Below are 2,884 nucleotides of genomic sequence, written 5' to 3' on the forward strand. Positions count from 1 at the left end.
TGTGTGTGTGTGTGTGTGTGTGTGTGTGTGTGTGTGTGTGTGTGTGTGTGTGTGTGTGCGTTTTAATAGAACCATTTCTAAATACGGCAGTGGACAGAGCAGGCTAGCCGAACATCCTTTTTTAACAATTTTCATGACATTTGTGTTCGAACAACAGGAAATGGACATGTTTTCTATTACTGTGGTAGGTTTTTTTTGTTTTGTTTTGTTTTGTTTTGTTTTGGGGGGGGTTGTTTTTGTATTATTTACTTATTTATGTATGTATTATGTATTTATTTCATTAAAAAAACAAAATAAACTCTATACACAACAGAAGAAAAAAAATTGTGTTCACCATTAATATATAAAATATACAATATACTATGATTAACAAGCATTAAAAAGTATTTTATCTTTTCTCTTACCTGTTTTAATCCATGCTGAACAGATCCTGATGCTTGAAAAACCTTGGTCACGTACCGTAACCCACTACTGGTTGTGTGAGGCTAGCTGCGGGGCGGCCGCAGGCCACGCCCCCAGGCCACGCCCCCAGGCCACACCCAAGGCCACGCCCCAGGCCATGCCCCCAGGCCACGCCCCAGGCCACGCTCCAGGCCACGCCCCCAGGCCACGCCCCAGGCCACCCTATTCTTTTGCATTGAGGACTTACTGCACATGTCCAAAATCTTACAATGACTTGTTTAAGTGAACCTGGGGCGGCGAACAGCTCGTGACCCGGAAGTGACTCAACGTGAAAAAGCTCATGAGTCAAATGTAAGTTTACACATCAATAACTCCAAATTATTTATTTTACTTATCAGAAAACATATAAACGATATTTTTTCATAAATTTATGATGTTTTATTTTGTTATTTTAATTTTTTTGATTTTTTAGTGGTGGGGCGGCGTCCTAGCGCCCCCTATTGACCAGCCGCCACTACTTAAACATACTGCTGAAATAGCACTCCAGTGGTTTAAGGAGAACCAGATGAGCAGTATGAGTGGGATTTCTTTTTCTACGTCTCCAGACAGCAGTAACATCAACAAAACCAGTTGATAACAGAATAATCACAACTTACTGGGAGGTGTAGTCCCAGAGAGTTTGTAACTTGTACTTCCTGTTTCCTACAGATGTGTCTGATGTAAAGACACTTTGAGTAGCCGGGCTGATTCGCTCGAATTAAAAGAAAAATTCCTGTATCTGCACTGTGATCCAGAACATCACCAACATTTAAAGGTGTGTTGCTTTGACCAGTACCCACATGTGGTAAAAAGGTCATGACAATCTGTCCACAAGTTTTTGAGTAATGTTGTCCACAGACAGAACGACAGAAAACATTACCTCCTCCTTTGGCGGAGGAAATAAGGCATGAATCTTTTTTCAGTTTTATATATTCAAACAGTCATGGACTAATAATTTATATCTGTTTCACCTTGACACTGTCCATCACTCGTATCTTTCTGACAGCTCATTTCGGCTCGTAGTCTGTTTGTTTCCGGAYGTCAGGACTCCACAACGGACTGAACTCTCTTGTTTGATAACAGACTCTTTGGGCTGGGAGCCCTGTCATAGGCTGGACAGTATATTTGGCAATCTGTGATTGGTTGTAAACTGTCACATGGTGTTAACATGATGTTATATTACTGGCTGTTTTCTGCTGACGAGTCAGTCACAAGCATGCAGAACTTCCTGATTCAGTTCTGTCTGTTTGTCGCTCATAATTAAACCATATTTGATTATCACACACGCAGACTTTTCTGGTATTATTCCAACGTGTTTCTGCATTCTTGATAAATCGTGCCGCCACAAAACTTATTTAAAACAAGCTGTTTTCTCCATAGTTGAGCTGTAAAAAATAAAAAAGTAATTTAAAATCTATGTTAAAGCAGAAACAACAGAAAGAAACCAAAACAGGGTAACATTTTTGCAGCCTCTGGTAGAATGAAGTCAAATTAAAGCTAATTTACTTTATTTGTGTTCAAAGTTGAGCAACATTCATTATCTTCAGTGATTCTATTGAAGCAATGATTGCTTTTATGAACCTGTTTGTTCTGTTGAAACAAAAGCTTCATTTTTAGTTTGAAAAGCAAACTCTTGCTTTTAGCAAAGCTTTCTGATCGAAGCATTATTCTGACAGGAAGCTTTTATTTGCAACAATAGCTGTAGGCATAAACAAGGGCTGTAGACAGATGGTCTTTGTTTCCAAAGACAGATCCTGACCTTTGGAGCTGAGCTCAGGTAATAGCATCAATTTAGCAGTGGAAGATTTGTGAGGCGTCTCTGCTCAGGCCTAATGCTGTGTCTGAAGGCCGACAGGAAGCATGGCTCAGCTTTGGTAATGCCAAACAAACTATGTTTAAACTTATATAATCCTTTTTGGTTTCTGTGAAGCTTTGTGGGCTTTGGGAAGAGTGAGTGAAAAACCTAAAGCTGGTGAGAGACAGAAGGAATTCATGTCAAAGACCAGAAAAATATTTACACAGATGTGGACGCCTGCAGAGACTGCGAGCTATGAGACAGTTTGTCTCAGGCTGTTATCAGTTACCCCCTGGTTTTTATGCTCTACATGTATTCAGTTAAAGACGGCCTAAAACACTGGAAGGATTTGGTCTCCTTTTATTGAAAACAAACATAAATTTTACACACGTGTCTTTTAGTTTGTAACAATTTTAAAAACTGCTTTGTGTGGAAATCAATTTATAAGAGCAGTAAATGATCAACTGTCTAATCCTCTTTTATAATCTGAAGAAATTACAAACATTATGTTTGATGATGCATTATAAACCCTGCCTCTTAAGGCAATTAAACATTAGAATCGTTTTTACCAAACTGTCCATCTAACCAAGTTTTAAAACCTTATATCAGCCAAAAAGTCTTTTTGATCTTGTTTTCAGACTGATTTAC

This window comes from Austrofundulus limnaeus, unplaced genomic scaffold (assembly GCF_001266775.1).
Source record: "Austrofundulus limnaeus strain Quisiro unplaced genomic scaffold, Austrofundulus_limnaeus-1.0 Scaffold644, whole genome shotgun sequence".
NCBI classification, from domain to species: domain Eukaryota; kingdom Metazoa; phylum Chordata; class Actinopteri; order Cyprinodontiformes; family Rivulidae; genus Austrofundulus; species Austrofundulus limnaeus.